The 21,492-nt window shown below is 39.3% G+C and overlaps 1 protein-coding gene across 2 annotated transcripts in view; it reads right to left on the reverse strand.

The window, feature by feature from the left end:
* The window catches only part of LOC149245285 (G-protein coupled receptor), a 278,843-nt gene extending 272,069 nt beyond the window's left edge, over positions 1-6,774 (reverse strand). The window contains exon 1 of one of the 2 annotated variants that reach the window (XM_089457738.1): positions 6,553-6,774. The gene's annotated coding sequence lies outside the window, so the exon portion shown is untranslated. The remainder of the gene's footprint in view (positions 1-6,552) is intronic. The other variant, XM_089457737.1, reaches the window with a different exon arrangement.
* Between the last annotated feature and the right edge of the window lie 14,718 nt (positions 6,775-21,492).

Below are 21,492 nucleotides of genomic sequence, written 5' to 3' on the forward strand. Positions count from 1 at the left end.
TCATGCCAAATGGATCCAGCTTCTTTCTTTTGTCCTTCGGTATATGTATATAGACAGGACAACCAAAAATTCGGAGATGATCTACGATTGGTTTCTTCCCAGTGAACACCTCTTCAAGAGTCTTATTATTTAGAGACCTATGGGGACTTCGACTTTGTATATATACAGTTGTCTTCGTAGCTTCACCCCACAGAAATTTCGGTAAGTCTTGATCATGTAACATTGCTTTTACACTTTTTTCAATGGATCGATTCTTTCATTCTGCAACTCCATTTTGTTCGGGATTATATGGGACTATCAGCTCCCTCTTAATCCTAGACTCCTTACAGAAAGCTATGATTTCCTTGGATGTATATTCTCCTCCATTATTGGATCTTAGTATCTTGATTCTTCTTTCTGTAAGGTTCTCTACTTCAACTTTGAATTCTTGAAATTTAGTAAATACTTCATCCTTGGATTTCATTAAGTAAACCCAAGTCTTCCTTGAATGATCATCTATAAATGTGACATAATATAGATGACCTCCAAGTGATTTAGGAGTCATAGGACCACAGACATCGAAATGAATAAGATCCAAGATTTCTTTTGATCGTGAAGCACTGCTTCCAAATGGTCTCTTGGTGTTCTTACCCAATGCACATCCCTTGCATACCCCTTCGTGATCTTCTTTCAGTTCGGGGATTCCATCTACTATAGAGCTTAGAGTTGGAAGAATTTTGAAATGGAGATGACCAAATCTTCTATGCCAAAGTTCACATGGGTTGATTTCAATGTGAACTAAAGCTTGAGCAAGAGGGGATAGCAACCTATAGAGTCTTCCTTCACGAATCCCAATTACTCTAGCATTTTCTATGCTTGAGTTCTTACTCCATACTACAACTTTTCCATCAATGAAAGCCACTCTATCACCTTTATCTTCTAGACTTGAAATGGAGAGTAAGTTCTTATGCAAACCTGGAACAAATAGGATGTTGTTGAGATGAATATTGCCTCCATTCTCTAGCTCTATTGAGGTTGATCCAATTCCTCTCACAAGATAGATCTTATTATCTCCAAGCTCTACGGAGTAAGAAGACTTTCCTTTTGACAATGTTTTTAGTTGCTTGTGATGCCCAGTCATGTGCCTTGATGCTCCACTATCGATTACCCAAATGTTCTCATCTTGAAATGTGTCAGTGAGTGCTGAGAAGAGTCCTTCGTCCTTTGTCTTGGTTACTTTCTTCTTTGGAGTAAATAGGAGATTCCATGCTTCTTTGATACCCTTCTTGAGATGACTTGCTACCTTTGAACACTTCTTTAGGAACTTCTTCAATGTAGTAGAGATCTTCATAATGCCCTTTGCCAACCTTAGCTCTAATATCATGTTGAGAAATCTATAAGGCAATGATTAGAGTGATTTTTCTTTCCATGATAATTGCTTGTGATGCATTTTTACTTTTTCTTACTTATTAGCTTCTTCACTTTTATTATTATGTTTGTATATCATCAAACAGCGACCAAAACAAGAAGAACAAGAACACAGAATATAGTCTGCAAGCCAGGGCCTAAACCTCTCCAATTGAGAGGAAAACCCGCAAATCTCTTCTCTTCCTTATAGATTCTTCAATTGATGAATTCCAAGACCAATGCCCTCCATGACCAAGTCCAACCTTTCAAGATGATGTGCTTTCCTTGAACAAGTCAAACCCAGTCAAATCTCTTCCAATAGCACGACTTTGACCCTCAGCTGTAGAATTTCGGCCTCCACTGTAGACCTGAAATTTTTGGCCCTCCAGCAGTTGTTGCTACCACACATGTGAGCATTGCTTAGCCTTCCAAGGATTCCTCAGACCTTCGCTTGGATTTCTCTTCCTTCTAGAGCTTGAGGATGGCTTCTTATGACCTTCGCTTCACCTTCTTTCCTTCCCTTCTTCAAGATCAAACTTGTAGAAGAAAACCCTAGATCTGTTGCAGAAACCCTAGCCTTCCTTCACACGTGTGAGAGAGAAATAGCCCAAAAACAAGTCTCCTTTGTCCTCTTCCTTCTTCGTTGCCTTCTTCTTGTTCCTCCTTTGCTTGGATGAGTGAGAGATGAATGTGCTTCAAGGAGGTCGAGTTTCCTCCTTTATATAAGCTTCTCAAGGTGGACGTGGCTCCTTAAATTAGGCCGACTTGGTCTTGAAGCGTATTTTTGACACTTTTAACGACAAAAATAATTTTCTTTACAAGTTACAATGTGCCTGATGGGGTCTTCAACTTATGACAATGACTCTTTTGACTTCTTGACCTAGAACCAACCCTAAAAGCACTCAATGGGTGCTTGACTTATAAAATAAAAGACCTTGAGCATGAAACCCATGCTCCAAAAATAATAATAGTAATTTTCTTTCATTTTACAATTTAAAAGAATCAAAAGTACATTTCATATTTATGAAGACCAAACCTAGTTACACATTTTTCAAAAAAAAACAGATTGTCAACATATAATACCAAAATCAAAGGCATACATTATACAACTTTGAAGTAGAGGTTTGGATCAGCACTGCTCCTCGTGAATCCCAACTTTACTAAGTAGCTATCAATGCGAGAATACGAAGCCTTGGGGGCTTGCTTTAAGCCATAGAGTGCTTTCTTTAATCTGCACACATTGGTTCTTCTGTCATGTACCTAAAAGCCTTAAGGTTGTTCGACATATACTTCTTCCTGAAGAGCACCATGGAAAAAAGTTGTCTTGACATCCATCTGATGGAGAGTCCACCCTTGAATAGCAACTAAAGCAATAATAGAGTGAATGGTGGTATTGTTAATCTAGGTTGTCATTGATGTCAATATGGCAGTGTTTGTGATGGCAAATTCTTTGATACATGATTGCCCATTGATGCCCATTGATCATAATGCTCATAATGATGAAAGTTTGATATATGATGATATGATGAGATGGAGGAGCCAAGTGAACTGAATATATATATATATATATATATATATATATATACAGACAGAATAGAAGCAGTAGACCCAAGAAGGAAAGCCAGTCAAAGAAGAGCTATCGGAAGAATTCTTCGGAAGAGTTATCGGAGGTCACACGAAGATAAGCCAAAGGAGGAAAGCTATCGAAAGCCGAGGAAAGCCAAAGAGTAAGAGGAAGAGGCCTTAGAGGCCTTTTCCTATATGGAGGAGGATCTAATGGATCCATAGGCTCAACAGGTTCATCTAGGTCCTCATGATCAGGTTCATGGGTAGAGGGATCCACATCATCATTTGTTTCTTTAGAAGAGATAGAAGGAGGACTAATTCTTACTTTTTCAAGAGTTGCATCTTCATCAAATGTTACATCTCTGTTGAAGTCTATTGTTCTTTGACCAGGTATATAAATTCTAAATGCTTTAGAATCTTCACAATAGCCCACAAACATACCTTTCTTACCTGAAGCCTCAAGCTTGTTCCTCTTTTCTTTTGGTACATGAAAATAAACAAGACAGCCAAAGATCCTTAAATGACTGACATCAGGTTTCTTGCCTGTGAATACTTCTTCAGGAGTCTTGTCATATAATGCTCGATGAGGAGTCTTGTTCTATACATATACGGTAGTGTTGGCAGCTTCTCCCCATAGGAACTTTGGCACATTCTGATCATGTAGCATGGCACAAGCAACCTCCATGATAGTTTTATTCTTTCTTTCTGCCACACCATTCTGTTCAGGATTATATGGTACAATGGTCTCTTTCTTGATACCGACTTCTCTACAAAAGTCAATGAATTCATTTGAAATGAATTCTCCTCCATTATCTGATTTGAAGACTTTGATTTTCTTTCCAGTTTGGTTTTCAATCAATGCTTTGAAATTTTTAAACATATCAAAGGCTTCATCTTTGTGCTTTAGAAAGTATATCCACGTTTTTCTAGAGAAATCATCCACAAAGGTGATATAATACAAATATCCACCTATGGATGTCACTGGCATAGGTCCACACAAATCTGAATGAATTAGCTGCAGGATGTCATGAGATTTGTGTTGATTTTTGAGTAGCTTGGGAGGTACTCCAAGCCCTAGGGTTCGGGGATTGGAGGACAAAGAGTCACTTGTGGGCTTGGAGCACATTTCTTTATGTGATGGCATGAGATGATAAAGGGTAGAAAGGAGAATCCAACGCTTCGAGAATCATCGAATTATGAGTTTTAGAAATGGAGATATGAATTTTTGAAGTTAATTTTAGGGTTAACACCATAAGTGTCAAGGTCGGCCTAAGGTTGTTTTAGGCGTATGACAGTTGGACAACCCCTTCTGATGACGTTTTATATAGAAGGTGATATGAGGGTGATAAAGACCATCCATTTGTGCATCACACACAAGAAGGAGAGCCCGTTGAAGGAGGATAATCTTCTATGGTAGCCGCAGTAAGAAAAGGCTAGGGCAGCGAGGAGTTCACGACTGTTTTAAGGGCTAAAACAAGGCACCGAGCTGCTCGAAGGAGGTCAAGGTTACTTGTTGGGTAGGCCGAGTTGGAGACCTCTATTACAAATCTGTTTGGGCATTGTTTTGTGGACAGGATACTTGTATGGTGTTGGCCGTAAGCTACAGGAGTACTGTGTGCTAGGTCGCAGGCCATAGCATCACAGTTAGGGCTTGCGTAGGGTGAATTGAGGGCTCAAATATGCCCAGAACAACAGCGTGCTAAGGGAGGTGTCTCATGAAGGTGTGCCACAATCTTTGAGGGTTGTTGAGTGGATATTTTAGGGTTGTTGCAGTGTGCCCAAGGTGCCCTAACCAGAACAATCAAGGGCAACAAATTACAAATAAATTTGGAGCAGCATTAGTGATTTGTGTTGGGTCATAATTTGTGACCGGATTTGGATTAGTTGTTGAGCAACGTGTGGGAGCCAATTTGGAGGCTTGATTGGGTGATCGTAAGCCTTCATCGGTGCAAATCTTGCAATGTAGTATTGAGTGATATTGACCTGGTGGAGGGCAGTATGTTAGCTACCCAAAGTAGCCCTAGACGAGCTATCTTGAAGTGACGAAGAGGAGCTAAAGGTTGGGTAAGATTGGTGCCGAAGTGCAGCACTTTGATGGACTAGAGTGACTACTAGCCTGGTAGATTGGAGCTCGAGAAGTGGCCAGCCTAGAGAGCAGATTGATGAGCCTGTGTACATGCAGCAGAAGTGACTTGCAGCAATGTTAGGTGGCAGCCCTCCTGGAGTCTCAATGTGTTGTCCTTTGAAGGACTAAGGGGCAGCTAGTGAGCAGTACAGGAGTGAAGGACCGGCAAGACAAGATACAACATAGAAGTTGCAGCGAAGTTTGTCATTGTATCTTGTATACCATAGACTGTTGTATTATTCAGATTGGTTTAATATAATGAAGATTGGGTTGTACAATATTGTACAATATTTGTTAAAAAATGTGTATACTTGTGCATATATGATTTATTGCTTTATATTTTCCACTATGCAAAGTAGTTCTTGTTGAGATTCTTGGTTTGGTAGCATCAGAGATTTTAAGATTCTAACTTAGACCCAAGATCGTGGAAATTCAACAATTTGGTACTACTAGAGGGAAAAGGTCCTCTCGTTTTCTTTCCACTTTCACAACCAGGGCAAACACCATCATGTTTTGATTGGATTTTTGGCATTCCATAAATATCATCATCATCTTCCTGCTGGTCAGCCCAACTGCCAACTAGCTTAACCTGAAACTAAGATACTCGCTGAGTCTCCATCTTGAGAGCTCTATCCTACTCTCGCTCAACCACCACTTCTCCACTTTGTGCACTCCCTGCCTTGTTGCTCAAGGTTGCACTTATCTCTACCTGCAACTTGTAGAGATTCTTCACCCTCACACCTATCTGCTTCTTACGTCCAGAAGCTAAGTGTTGGAGGTTAGCCTTACGTCTGCTGAAGCTAATATCATATCCCTTGTCCTCAAGGGTAGCTACCGAACAAGATTTTGCCTCAATCCTAGAACATAGAAAACATCTTTGAGATGAAGTGGATTACCTGACTGAGTTCATATGTATGAGATGTATATTTCCTTATTGAAGCTGTGTGGGTTTTCTTGTTACGTAATTTTTCCATGTAGAATCTTATTCAAATTCGTATTCGTACCCACTTCGAATCTTGCTACCATGGTCATAAGTCCTTGTTTTCGCAAATTCATATGTAAAAATTATAGAGAAGTGCCCTGGGTGTATATAAAAATCAGAATACTTTGTATTCAGATAACTTGGTTAACCTAGGCAGAACAAGAAAGAAGCCATAGAACAGAGACTCCTCAATTCTGGATGTGTGATTGAGAAAATGAAAAATACATTTTGAAATCGCGGACAACGTGGTCTCTGTTGGAAAATTGTTCGTATAGGAACTTCCATTGCAAATGTATGCAGAAACTAATACAAAGGAAAAATATATTTTACGGTGGTATAATGAAAATGGGTAACCGGAGTCTGTTAATTGAACTAGGTTTCAACCAAATAGGTATTTAAAAACCACCTGTGTCAAATGTCATTACTGAGATTTGATATATTAACCACCATAAATCGAACAAACAAAAAAGAGAAGGGACAGATTCAAGCTTACCTGCAGTGAATTTAGTTATTGGACTTATTTACGCTCGGAACCTTTCAGCGTATTCTGCATTATATATGAGGTCTGTAAAGCGCTGGTCGTTCGTCTTTAGCTCTTGCATGTTATTTCAAACTGGCTTAAGATTTAACCCTTGTTTGTGCTCTTCCTTTAACCGTTGCTTTGAATCGTGGTGAGTGGTTCGGCTACGGAGCGCTAGGCGCGTCGGTGTTCCATTATTTTTAATATTATCATATTTTGGTATAAGGTTTAAGGGAGAGATTTAACCTGCACACCCCCAAAATATTTTAGAATATTTTTAAGTAATCTTTACGAATAAATATTTTAAAATATTTTTAGTAACATTTACAAATAAATGTTGAAACTTATTTCCAAAATACATGTTTTATTTTCTCTTTTAATAAAATTGATTAATTAAAAAAATGTTACATTAACAAACATCTTATAAAATGAATTATACACCAGACATTTTTCATTGATGTCTCTAAATGTAATATTATCTATAGACATTTGCATGATACCATCTTTTCTTCTCTTCTCAATTCTTCTCGCATGGTAATCCATAACTTGTGTTATGTTTTTACACATAAACAATCATAGGAAAAGTGGAATTATGGAAATATGACATAGAACCTTATTGGTCAACTTATTTATTGTGTGATTGGATTGATTTTTACTAATTTGACATTGAGCGCATTCCAACTTTCTTGCATATCATCCATAATATATAATATGATCAATAGGACATGCATAAATGGATTGAGACTACATTCCTATATATTTTATTTAAAGAGAGAATTATTGACATGTGTGAGGTAAATTATTTGATATTGGTAGGAGAAGATTGCTTAAGAATCAACAACATTCAAAAATAAATTAGTATATTTAATATTCATCAACATTGCATCCTTTATGAAATTAACACTAAAAAACTGAACAAAGGATGCTCATGTATGGAGAATTGTATTATATATCTTAGGCTCTTTATGCGATAAGTATTTGACAAAGTATTCAACACTTTCAAGTTTACCAACAAAAAAATAATAGAGTTAAAACATGTCCTTAAACCATCATATAGGTTTTTGTGCCTTATCAATTAGAGGTACATCATGAACATCATTAAACTTATTATTCATTAGAGCAAAGGTGTTTTGGATAAATCTATTAACACTAGAAAATTGAACAAAGGATACTCATGTATGGAGAATTGTACTATATACCTTAGGCTCTCTAAGTGATAGGTATTTGACAAAGTATTCAATACTTTCAAGTTTACCAACAAAAAAAAAGTAGAGATAAGACTTGTCCTTAAACCATCATATATGGTTTGTGTGCCTTAGCAATTAGAGGTACATCATGAACATCATCAAACTTATTATTCATTGGAGCAAAGGTGTTATGGATAAATTTATTAACCTTGGCATTCTTAATTATACCAATATCATGATTTTCTTCTCCATCCACTCCATTGCCATCAATAGTTGCTCATCAAGATGTCTACTACATTTAAAACATTCTTAGGAAATTAAAGCCTAGGATGCTTTGTGTTTGTATTAAAAACAATCAAATATTTTTAATATTTATATCAAATGTTAAACTGATAAAAAGTTTTATAAAGATAATAAAAGTGTGTAAAAACTAACTTACAATAGATAATATATGTTTCTTCCCCCTTCAAAGAAAACATATAATACATACAATTTTCTTACATGAATCCTTTAAAATTCTTGTCCTTTCTAATTCCTTACACTTTTGCAAGGGCAAAAACATTTACTATCACCTTATTGCTCCTTTAACCGAGTAATGGTCTCCAATTTTTCCTCTTTTCACAACATTGTTAGCTATTACATCGAAATCCACTAAAGCAATGTTAGTACAATATAAGAACATATTTAAAGAATTCCACATACATAGAATTCAATGTTTGTTTACAAAATATTTACCTGAAGATAAATTGTTGGCAGAAAGTTTTGTCATGTAGAACCAGGGTTTGGCCACTGGTTGCCAACAAAAGACCCCATCATAGTCTAGCGTAACTTGGCATTTTCATTCCTCTGTGAAGGAGAAAAGTCTTACCTGAGGCATGTCAAGACTTCCTAAATGTAAGAGGGGAGCTTAGATAATGTCAGGATTTAGTTTATTTGCATACATCATTCATCATTCAATTAATTACATAGGAAACGTAAACAATCTTGCACACAGTACACAAATACACAGCAAATTATCTACTGAAGCATTTTAATTTTTTTAAAGGGAGATGCATAACATGACACCAATCACTCACAAAACACATTGATATAGCCTCATAACATCCTCAATATATTAGATCAAGAGTCAAATGATCCAGATTTATGAAGGAACCAAATGAAATACATATATAAATAGGAATAAAGGGATACAACAAAAACAGAACTTCAATTCATCAATAACAAAGTACTAAAAATTGTTTACATGCAAAATGGAAATAAACTAGCTCAGGTAATGGTAGCTTATCTCTAAGAAGAGATGTAGCAACTGCGTGCCTTTTGAACTGTGTTATAATGAGGCTCGAAGGCCAATTTATTATTAAGAAACAATGGAAAACCCTAAACATCCAAAAACCATACCCTAGGACATGAAGCGCCAAAAGTTTGTGGGCCCCTTTAGGGTAAATTGGTACATCAACTTCTGAGGGTTGTAACTTTGGCATGCGATCTTTGTTTGACTCATACAATACTTCGTTAAAAAGATATATCTGAGGACTACAGCTTTTGATTGTAAACCCTATCATAAGTTTTAGTTTTGCCCATTTTTAAACAAAAAAACATCGTTTAGTGCCTCGAAACAACTCCATAAGTTTAGGACTCGAAAAAATTGCCAAAAATAGTAAATAGTGCTACAATTAGGGAACCTGAAAGAAATAATGGTGGGGGTCCAAGTGGAATAGGCGAGTGGCCACCAATATCCACCTGGATTAGTCCTCCCCCTTTAGGAAGCAATGGTGTAGTATACCTGGGGAATAATATGGGGTACAAAGAGAGGTACCCAAGGGAATAATGTAATAATGGGATGGGCAATAGTAATAAATAAGGTGGTTAACCTGTATCATGTAAGGGACCACAAGTAGTTAACAATAATGTAATAAGCCCATGGTATTAGATAGATGGTATTGAGGGAACCATGTTAATGACCCATGGTATTGTATGTATGAGGCCTATATATAGGCTAGAGACTCCACATTGAGGGGCGTCAAGGATTATTGTATGAACAGGCATATGGCTTGTGGAGTGTTCTCCTTCCTTAAGGAGTGAATGTATGGTGTTGCACTACCTTAAGGGTTTTAATCAATAAAGAAGCATTTCTATATTCAAATCTTGTTATTTTTGGTGATTATTTGCAGTTATTGGATATATTGGTATTATTTTCATATATTTTCAGATCAGATCTATAACAAGTGGTATCATAGCACTTTTTTAGGCAAAGCGGAGAATTTTTTTATTTTTTGCAGGAATCTTTTGGGGCGGCGAGTTTGCATATTAGATTTGTACATTTTGGTGCAAAACCTGCAAAATCTAATTGTAGATCTGGATTGTTTGTGAAAAAATACCCCAAGTTCAAAAAAAAAATCGACTGAATCGAAGTCCAGATAAAGGAGATATCGTTGATCTAAAAATCAGTGGTGTTGCAGACATTTTTCGGGGCGGCGAGTCTGCAGATCAGATCTGTATGATTTGGGGAAAAATCTGCAAAATCTAATTGTAGATCTGGATTGTTGGTGAAAAAATACTCAATTTGAAAAAAAACAGTCGAATCGGAATCTGGATGAAGGAGATATTGCTGATTTAAAAATCAGTGTTGTTGTAGACATTTTTTGGGGTGGCGAATTTGCGAAGCAGATCTGTACATTTTGGTGAAAAATCTGTAGAATATAATTGCAGATCTGGATTGTTTGTGAAAAAATACCAAGTTCAAAAAAAAAAAATCAGTCGAATCGAAGCTCGGATGAGGGAGATATCACTGATTTAAAATCAGTTATTTTTTCAGCAATTTTTTGTAACAGCTTGAAAGTTGCGGCGCGGATCTGAAATTCCAGTGCCTAGATCGAGATTTCTACCACACGAGAAGATGCAGAATGGTTGTTTCATTTCCGAAAACAGGTCATAATAGGGATTCTGAGCAATATTGACGGAATTGTGGCCATTTCAAATTTTCGCCACATGGCTAGCACAAATGGAGAAATATTTCACATTGAATCACATCAGAGATGATGCAACTTAGCTAAGTGTGGGAAGCATGTACTTGGACCACGAAAGATGGAAATGGTGGCAGTGTCATCAAAAATGCTATGGAAGGACAAATACTTGGCAGATGTTCGCAAAATCTATTTGACCACTTTGACCGTAAATCTAATTTTGTGGGTCCTCTTACTAAGCTCACACAGACAGGCACACAACTTAGCAAAGATTTTATTTTTACAGGAAATAAGGAAACCAAGAAACCTAAAGGGTTATTTTCTGTTGGTATCTCCTTATTGCAGGTTCATGGATTGATTCAGAAGGAGAAGATCATTGTGTCTATAAATCCTAGTTGCAAGCAAAATCTCATAAATGTCAATTTGGCAAAAAAATTGCAAGTGCCAACAAAACACATTGAAAACACACAGGTTAATGATGAGGATGTGCAAGTTTATAAAGATTTGAAGCTTTCGATGGATAAGTATGTGTTGCATGGTGATTTTTATACTTTAGATATGGATAACATGGATGTTGTTTTAGGATATCCTTGGATGGAATCTGTGGGTACTGTCAATATTAATGTGCAGAAGAAATTCCTGAAGCTCTGGTATAAAAAGAAGAAAATTACATTGCAGGATATTTCCATTAAGACCCAAGCAGAGATTATGGAGGCAGAAGCCCAAAGCTTTAATGACACTTACACATCAGATGATGAACATTTGATGGTCGACAATCAAACACAAACAGAGGTTGAAGCAGAAAAGGTTACAGGTATTGATACATCAGATGAGGGCTCAGTGGTTGAAGTAATATTGGAAGATAAGAAATAACAGCAGGCACCACAACATGTACCAGATACCACTCAGGCTCCATTAGGTGGTGAATTAAAGAAAGATACATTGTTGGTTAAAACTTCAGCATATCACCACCCACATCACCCCGCAAGAAAACAACCAACAAGATGGCAACGAATTAGCCACAAGGACAACAAACCCCACATGATAGATAGAGAGGAGCAGCGCTCCACCTACTACACATCAACACAGAAGAGCCACGACGGTCAACTTCCATCTCAAGTGAGCGAGGCACCAATTGGATCGAGGATTCACTTTTCTCTTGGATGGCTAGATGCACGTGCATGGTACCAGTGGACTACTATTTTGAGTAGACCTTATTATTTGTGTTCTTCCCATGTTTTGGGGATGAAACATGTTAAGGGGGGTGGAATGCAGTATACCTAGGGGGGATGATATGGGGTATAAAGGGAGGTACCCAAAGGAATAATGTAATAATGGGATGGGCAATAGCAATAAATAAGGTGGTTAACCCATATCATGTAAGGGACCACAAGTAGTTAACAATAATGTAATAATCCCATGGTATTAGATAGATGGTATTGAGGGAACCATGGTAATGACCCACGGTATTGTATATATGAGGCCTATATAGAGGCTAGAGACTCCACATTGAGGGGTGTCAAGGATTATTGTATGAACAGGCATATGGCTTGTGGAGTGTTCTCCTTCCTTAAGGAGTGAATGTATGGTATTGCCCTACCTTAAAGGTTTTGATCAATAAAGAAGCATTTCTATATTCGGATCTTGTTACTTTTTGGTGATTATTTGCAGTTATTGGGTATATTGGTATTATTTTCATATATTTTCATATCAGATCTATAACAAATGGTCCCCATTGCATTGAATGCCTCCATGAAATGGGAAAACGTCTGCTGAACTTGGTCCTTGGTGAGCCACTTGCCTAGTGCAAGAGTTGGTCAGCTTTGAAAACTTGATATAGTTGGATCCTTTGTTTGTAAGTGCTCTTGATCTGTGTGTCCTTGATCTAATCAGTTGTGGTTTTTTTTATTGCAGTCCTGGTCGAGCTCTGTTGGTGTCAATTGCTCAGTAATGTCTGATGTGTCCAACAATGGTGGAAAGTATGGACGAAGGCAGTCCACGCTAAATATGGGTGCAATCCAAGGAATGGGCGGATACTGAGCTCGAAAACATTGTCTCCCAGAGCCTTGGTGATGGTGTAAGGCTCTAGTGAGGTGCTCTTTCTGCAGATGTAACCAAACTTTTTTTCCCACATGAAACTTATGGGGCACCCAATGTTGATCATGTTGTTGTTTGTATTTGGCATTAGCTTTCTCCAGGATGGCAGGAACCTGTTGGCAGATGTGTTGAATGTGCTCAATAAACCTGGTGGCTTTATCAGCTTCGAACTTAACATGGGCAGATTCTTCATGTGTAGTTGCAAAAGGCATTGCAACGTCAAGGGGACATAATGGTTGAAATCCCAAGCCGACTTCAAAGGGGTTGTGGCCAGTCAAGCTATGGAGAACTTTTTTGTAGTTGTGTTGTACATAAGGGAGACTCTCATCCTAGGTTAGCGGATGGTTAGAGTATTACATGCATAGTATGTGCACAATCAACCTATTGACGACCTTTATCTGGCCATCAGTATGGGGGTGGAATGCAATCGACCTGGTGAGCTTGGTGTCCAACAAAGACCAAAGGATCGATCGAAACGTGCTTAGGAAATTGTTATACCGATCAGATTTAATGGTCTGCAGGATCCCAAAATGTACCCACACTCGTTCAAAGAAAAGTTTGGCAGTGCCTTTGTTGTGATACTCTTCTTGCAAGAAACCAATATGGCCGTCTTAGAAAATTTGTCGACATCCACAAATACACAGTAGTTTCCATGAATGGTAGAAGGGATACCAGACATATAGTCCATGGAGATGGATTCTCAGGGCTGGCTAGGGGTAGGCAGAGGATTATACAAGCCTTTCGTCCTAATAGTTGGCTTGGAAATGGCACAAGCAGTGCAAGATTTGATGTATTTTTCAACATCTTGTTAGAGATTTGGCTAATAAATATACTTTTGTAGTATGGCCACAATTTTCTCCACAAAAAAGTGTCTTCTGACCTAACTGTAGTGCGCATCCCAAATCAGCTTTGCACTCTCACTTGAAGGAACACACAAGTGGCCTAGGTAGCATAATAATGCATCCTAGAGATGGAAGTTTGGAACTTGTATGATATCCACTAGCATCTGGTGTGTGGTGGCAAAATCTAGATCATTTTTATATAGTTGCGATCATCCAGAGGTCTCGTGGCCACAAGAGTTGAGAACAGTAGTCAGTGCTACAACCAGTGGCCAATTGAGGCAATTTGCAACATGATTGGTGTTGCCTTTATTGTATTTGATGTTCAAATGGAACTGTTGTAGATATGTGGACCAATTCTGATGGCGATCATTTTGCAACCCCCCTTGGGTCTGTATAAACTGCAGGGGTCGGTGATCTGTGTGTATGACCGTCTCCTTCCCCAGAATGTAATGTTTCGACTGTTGGCAATCCGACATGATGGAGTATATCTCCTTATCATAGGTGGGGTATTTATGAATGGTGTCGGAAAGTGTCTCACCATGACAGACCACTAGATGCCCTTGTTGGGTGAGAACTGCACCAATAGCATAGTCAGAGGTGTCTATCTCAATTTCAAATGGTCGTTGCAAGTTTCGAAATGTGAGTATTGGTGTAGAGAAGAGGCGGTGCTTCAGCTCAACAAACGCCTTTTGTTGGGACCTGAACCAAACAAACTTTGTTTTCGCTTCGTCCTTGGTAACTTAACTCAAACGCCAAGTGATATGAGAGAATCTCAACACAAACCTCTGATAAAATTACCAAGGCCCAAAAAGCTGCGAAGCTCTGTTAGAGTGGTCAGGGTTGGCCATTCCCAAATGATTTGGATCTTAGCTAGATCCATATGCATGCCTTGCTCATCAATGACGTAGCCAAGATATTGGACCTGGCCCATGCCAAATGTGCATTTCTCCAAGTTGGCACATAGTTTGTGTTGTCACAGGGTTTGAAGGATCTACCAAATGTGTTGCAAGTGTTCTTCCCAACTCTTACTAAAGATGAGGATGTCGTCTAGATAAATAACCACAAATGAGTTGGTGAAGGGCCACGAGATTTCATCCATCAGCCTCATAAAAGTAGCAGGGGTAGGTTTTAACCTGAAGGGAATGACCAACCATTCAAAAAGGCCTTCCTTGGATTTGAAGGCGGTTCCATACATCAGTGGGCTCTATTGGAACCTAGTGATAGCCAGACTTCAGATCGATCTTGTTGAAATACTTGGCTCCCTTGAGCTGGTCCATAAAGTCATCAATCTATGGGATTGGATACATGTTCCTGACAGTGATTTTGTATAGTGCCCGGTAATCAATGCAGAGCCTCCACGTCCCATCTTTTTTTATATATGCACAATTAGGCTCCCATAAGATGAGGAACTTGGTTGGATGTGCCCTTTTTGCAACAACTCCTGGATTTGTCGTTTTATCTCTTCATTATCCAAAATGGAGCAGCAGTATATCGACCCATTTGGTAAAGGTGCTTTGGGAGTTAGATCAATTGAATGCTTGACTTAACAGCGCAAGGGTACCCTTGCAGATGAGGAGAATATGTCCTTGTATTCTTCCACGACCTTATCCACCCACTTCTACTGCATGGAGGAACCCTTCCTGGGGGCCATGGATTTGACCACGATCTTCCCCTTACTATAAGAGCGAATCAAAAAGAAAACAAATTTCCCAATCTGAGAGATGATATTACTACATTGCTTAGCATAGATTAAGGAGATGTCGGTAGGTGGGGCTACGTCCTATATTCTGTATAACTTATTGCCCAAAAAATAATAATAGTGTGAAGCCTCAACTCATACACAACATGATGCTTCCACAAGTATGGTTGGCCTAATAATACATCACAAACTTCAAGAGGAGCAACATCACATAGTACCTCATCCGTGAAGGGTTTGATGTTGTAGGGAAGGTGGAACTGCTGGCTGATGTGAAGGTCTCGTCTTTGGTGGAGCCACCCAATGGTGTATGGTTGTGGGTGTGATGTGATTAGTAGGCCCAGCTGCTTAATGACCTCTACTAAGATGAGGTTATTTTGGCTCCCGTTTTCAAAAATGAATTGCAGTGGAGACCCCTTCACCCACATTTGTGAGTCGAGAAGACGCTCCCCTTCTTCTAGATCTTCGGGCTCAATCTTATGGATCTTGGTGGTGGCAATGGTGACGTTGGATTCCACATCATCATTTCCTTGGTCGAGTTCTAAATCAGAGTCAGAACATGCATCTGAATCTGAAGCCTTCAGCTCGGCCACCAGTGATTGCTTGGCTCGACACTTACTTGTGTTGTGAGTGGGGCTCTTATGGAACTCACACCACTTTCATGTGTCCATTGTCTTCATGATGTTGTTCTTTGCTTGTGGCTTTGGCAGGTTGTCCTGGGTCACCCCACCTTGGCAGTGTCCTTTGTTCTGCGATTTGGGGGCACCTTTCCCTTGCTTCAGATTCACAGATCCAAAGTCTCACTTCTTCTATTTAAATTTATGCTCGATCTTGACAGCATATCGATAGGAGGCGCCGAGCAAGGAGATTTCCATGAACTCCATCTCGTCCTCGATGTATTTGTGTAAACAGTCGTGGTACTTAAGTTTCTAGTGCCGCTCAAAATCCTTGATACCTAACTTTGTGTGAAGGGTATGAAAAATATTGATCAACTTTGACATGTCTTGGTCCCTTCATTGTCGTAATGTGGTCCACTTTATGTACTTATCTTCATAGCTCCCGACAGGGTAATATTCTTCCTTGATGGCATCTTAAAAAGAATTCCAAGTGTTTGCAACTGAAAACAGCGAGGGTTCCCTCTTGACCTTTTGCTCACAGTAGGTTTCCCACCAGTCTTTGACATGGCGTGCGGCTTTGAGGAGTGTAAAAGTATTCTTCTCCCTATTGGAAAAATCATGAACCTAAAAATATCCTTCCAACAAATTTAACCATTTATTTACAACATCTACATCTATCTCACCTTCAAATATGAGAATGTCAAAGTTGACCTATACTTTAAATGGAGTCGTGCCTCCAGGTTGATTGTTGGATGAAGATGTGTCACCTGTAGGTACTTGTCGAAGGATCTGGGCAAAGTTGACCATCATCAAGTTCTTTTGTCACTTGAGGGATTCTTCGAGCAATATTTTGAAAGGATCTCTTGCTCCCTTGTCTTTCTTTTCTTCCGCCATGGGAGACCATCTGGGTTGGTGAGGCCAGTCTTGCAAAGGTTCCACCAGTTCAAGCCTTAACTCCTTATACCTCGACCTCGTTGGGAACATGCACAAAAAAACAAAGAAAGAGAAGACCACTTTGATAACCACTAATCCAAATTTATGAAGGAATGAAATGAAATACAGATATAAATAGAAATATAGGGATACAATTAAAACATAACTTCAATTCATTAATAACAAAGTACATAAAATTGTTTACATGTAGAATGAAAATAAACTAGCTCAAGCAATGGTAGTTCATCTCTAAGAAGAGATGTGGTAGTTACATGCCTTCTTAATTGTGTTACAATGAGGCTCAAAGGCCTATTTACTATTAAAAAACAATGAAAAACCCTAAACATCCAAAAACCTAACCCTAGGAGATGAAGCACCAAAAGTGTGGGCCCCACTAGGGTAAATTGGTACATCAACTTCCCGATGTTGTAACTTTGGCATACAATCTCTGTTTGATGCATACGATTCCTCGTTAGAAATATCTATCTGAGGACTACAACTTTCAATTATAAACCCTTATTGTAATTTACGGGTTTGCCAATTTTCCAAAAAAAACGTTGTTTAGGGCCTCAAAATGGCTCTAAAAGTTCATGACCTGAAAACTGTCAAAAATAGTAAATTGTGCTACAATTAAAGAAACTGAAAGAAATAATGGTGGGGGTCCAAGTGGAATAGGTGGGTGGCCACTAATATTCGTGTGGATCACCAAACCATTACAATACAAATATGCAAATTATACAAGATGCACTCGGGATTATATCAAATAAACAAAATAAGTCTAGATTACAATCACAATTGATCTGAACTTATGCAAGAACACAACAAAATATAGATATAAACATAAACACAGAGATGCGGCAGAAATAAAACTTCATTTCATTAATATCAAAGAATTGAAATATGCTTACATACAAAATGGAAATAAACTAGCTCGGGTGATGGTAGCTTATCTCTAAGAAGATATGTGGTGACTACATGCATTTGAACTGTATTACAATGAGATTCGATGGTCTTTTTATCATGGAGAAACAATAAGAAACCCTTAACATCCAAAAACCTAACCCTAGGAGATGAAGCGCCAAAATTTTGTGGGCCTTGTTGGGGTAAGTTGGAACGTCAACTTCTCAAGTTCGTAACTTTGGGATACGATCTTCATTTGGCTATCATAATACCTCATTTCGACGATCTCCAAGAGGAGGCCGAAAACATTATGCACTTTTATAATATCTATGTTTTCCCTAAAAACGTCTTTTAGTCCCTCAAAACGGCTCATGAAGTTTAGGACCCGAAAAAAAACTGCTAAAAATAGTAAATTGTGATACAATTAAGGAAACTGAAAAGAAACAATGGTGGGGGGCCAAGTGAAATAGGTGGGTGGCCACAAAGACCCACTTAGATTAGTCCTCCCCCCTTAGGAAACAATGGCACCCATTGCGTTGAGTGCCTCCATGAGATGGGGAACTTCTACTAAACTTGGTCCCTGGTGAGCCACTTGCCTTGGTGCAGGGGTTGACCAACTTTGACAATCCGATACAATTGGATCTTCTGCTGGCGAGTGTTCTTGATTTGCATGTCCATGATCCGATGAGTTGTGGCCTATTCCATGCAGTCGGGATTTTAGATCTGCTGGTGTGAGTTGTTCTACAATGTCTGATGTGTCTAGTAATGGTGGAATGTATGGTCGAAGGTGGTCCACATTGAAAACTGGGTGCAAATCAAGGAATGTGGGAATGTTGATCTCAAAAAAATTATCTCTCACATCCTTAATGATGGTGTAAGGCCCATATCGAAGCAGGTGAAGCTTGCGATGGGCCTTAGCGAGACACTCCTTCTGCAAATGTAACCAAAATTTTTCGCCCACCTGGAACCTGTGTGGCAACCGATGTTGATCATCACACTGCTTGTACGTAGCATTGGCTTTGTCCAATATGTCATGGACTTGCTTGCGAATGCACTGAATATACTCAATGAAGTTGTTAGCCCTATCAACTTCGGCTTAGATATGAGCCTAATCTACTTAAGTAGCTGCAAATAGTATGGCCACATCAATGGGACATAGTGGTTGGAATCCCAATCTCACCTAAAAGGGGTTGTGGCCAGTTGAGATATGGAGAGCTATATTTTAATTGCGTTGTACATAGGAGAGGCTTTCATCCCATGTGCGTGGACGCTTCGAGTTGTACATGCACAGAATGTGCATGATCATCCTATTGACAACCTCTGTTTGGCCATCAGTTTGGGGGTGGAAGGTCGTGGACTTGGTGAGCTTGGTATCCAACATCGACCAAAAGCTTGACCAAAATGTACTCATGAACCTATTGTGTCCATCTGAGATAATGGACTGTCGGATCCCAAAGTGTACCCACACTAGTTCAAAGAAGAGCTTAGCAGTGGCTTATGTTGCGATACTTGTCTTGCAGGCCGCTAGAATGGCCATCTTAGAGAATTTGTCGATGACTACGAAAACGCAACCGTTGCCATGCTTAGTAGAAGGAAGGCCCGACATGTAATCCATGGAGATGGATTCCCAAGGCCAAATAGGAGTAGGCAAAAGAGTATATAGGCCTTGCTTATTGATGGTCGATTTGGCAATGGCACATGTAGTGCAGGATCTGATGTACTTCCCAACATCTTGTCGAAGTTTCGACCAATAAAATACTTTTGCAGCACTGCCACTGTTTTCTCTACTCTGAAATGTCCAGCAACCCAACTGTAGTGCATCTCCCAAATTGTCTTGGCACGCTCACTTGAAGGAACATAGAGTTGTCCTAGGTGGCATAACAATGCACCATGGAGGTGAAAATTAGGAACATCCTTGCCTTCCAAGAGAATTTGATATGTGTTGCCAAATTCTGGATCACTCTTGTAAAGATGCGGCCACCCTGAAGTCTTGTGTCCACAAGATTCGAGCACAGTGGTCAGCGCCATAACTGGTGTTTGACTCAGACAGTATGCAACATTATTGGCATTACCCTTCTTGTACTTGATGTTAAAAGGGAACTATTTCAAATATGTGGACCATTTCTGATGGCGATAATTCTACAACTTCCCTTGTGTCTGTATGAACTGCAGGGGTCGGTGGTCTGTGTGGATGAACGTTTCCTTCTCCAGAATGTAATTCTTCCATTTTCAATAGACATGCACAATAGAATACATCTCTTTGTCATAAGTGGGATACTTTCAGATCGTATCTGAAAGTGTCTCACTATGATATGCCACCGGATGCCCCTGCTGGGTAAGAATTACACCAATAGCATAGTCGGAGGCATCTATCTCTATTTCAAATGGTTGTTGCAGGTCTGGTAATGTTAGCACTAGTGTAGAGCAGAGGTGATGCTCCAATTCGACAAACATCGTCTGTTGGGATTCAAACCAAAAGAACTTTGATTTCGCTCCGCCCTTGGTGACTTGCCTCAAAGGCCAAGTGACATGAGAGAATCCCCACACGAACCTACGATAGAAATTGGAAAGAGCCAGAATATTGAGGAGATCTGTTAGAGTGGTTGGGGCTGGCCAATCTCGAATAACTTATATCTTGGTTGGGTCCACATGCACACCCTGTTCATTAATGATGTACCCCAGATATTGAACGTAGGTTATACCAAAAGTGCATTTCTCCATACTGGCACACAATTTGTGCTATTGCAGGGTTTGGAGGACATCCAACTCCGACTGAAGATTAGAATGTCATCTAGGTACACTACTATGAACAAGTTGGTAAAGGGCCACAAGATGTCATCTATCAGCCACATGAAGGTTGCAGGGGCACTCATTAACCCGAAATCTACAACCAACCATTCGAAAAGGCCCTCCTTGGATTTGAAGGCGATCTTCCACACATCAAAGGGTTCAATTGGTACATGGTGATAACCAGACTTCCAGTCAATCTTGTTGAAATATTTTCCCCCCTTGAGATGGTCCAGAAGGTCATCAATTCATGGGATTAGATACCTATTCTGAACAATGCTCTTATTCAATGTCCGATAGTCAATACATAGTCTCCAAGTGTCGTCTTTCTTCTGTACCAACACGATCGAGCTCCCAGACGGTGATGAACTTGGCCTATTGTGCCCTTTCTGCAATAACTCTTGAATTTTCCTCTTAATTTCATTGTTTTCCAGAATAAGCATTTGTATATTTATCCATTGGGTAGCGGTGTGCCTAGGGTCAGATCAATGGAGTGCTTGACCTGACAGTGTAAGGATACCTCTGTGGGGGAGGTGAAGATGTCCTTTTACTCTTCCACGACCTTGTCCATTTGATGTTGTTGTGTAGAGGAGCCTTGTCTGGAGCCTATGGATGTGGCCACAGTCTTCTTCTTGCCCTGAAGGAGAATCATAAAGAAGACAAATTTCCCAGTTTGGGAAATTATCTTATTGCATTGCTTCGCAGAGATGGTGGTAAGCGGTGTTACCTCTGGTATCTTGTACAACTTATTGCCCAAAGAAATAATGATAGTGCGAGGCTTAGACTCATACACAACATGACGCTTCCACAATTATGGTTGGCCTAATAATACATCACAAACTTCAAGAGGAGCAACATCACACAACACCTCATATGTGAAAGGCTTGATGT

The sequence above is a fragment of the Pinus tabuliformis genome, chromosome 7, assembly GCF_031772625.1.
Source record: "Pinus tabuliformis cultivar Carrire ecotype Pingquan chromosome 7, CPIR1, whole genome shotgun sequence".
Taxonomy (NCBI): Eukaryota; Viridiplantae; Streptophyta; class Pinopsida; order Pinales; family Pinaceae; genus Pinus; species Pinus tabuliformis.